Source organism: Apis dorsata, unplaced genomic scaffold (assembly GCF_000469605.1).
Source record: "Apis dorsata unplaced genomic scaffold, Apis dorsata 1.3 scaffold_1024, whole genome shotgun sequence".
NCBI lineage: Eukaryota > Metazoa > Arthropoda > Insecta > Hymenoptera > Apidae > Apis > Apis dorsata.
In genome coordinates this window covers 325254-325654 of record NW_006264123.1, presented here as the reverse complement: position 1 = coordinate 325654, position 401 = coordinate 325254, and positions in this window count along the sequence as shown.

The following is a 401-nucleotide window of genomic DNA, read 5'->3' as shown; positions in this document are numbered from 1 at the left end:
TATTGCATGCTATATATTAAGTTATCCTATAAATACTGTTTTAGAAATCCAATTTCTTATTTTTTATTTTAAAATAAATTATATTTAAAAGAAACTAATGTCTTATATCTTATGAGAAGTATATTTTAAAAAAAAAACTGCAATATTACAAATTAATGAAGAACTTTTTTTAACGAAAAAATATTTATAGAAATTTTTTTTTTGTAAATCATTTTTAGTGTCAATTATAATATTTCATTTTATTCATTAAAATTAAAATTCTATATATATTTTTATTATATATTATTCAATTAATTTTTTAAGAAAAGTTTTTACTTTTAAAAAATTTTTAATTATTTCATACTACAAATATTTATTTAATTATAGGAAATTTGAATATAAAATTTACAGAAATGAATATA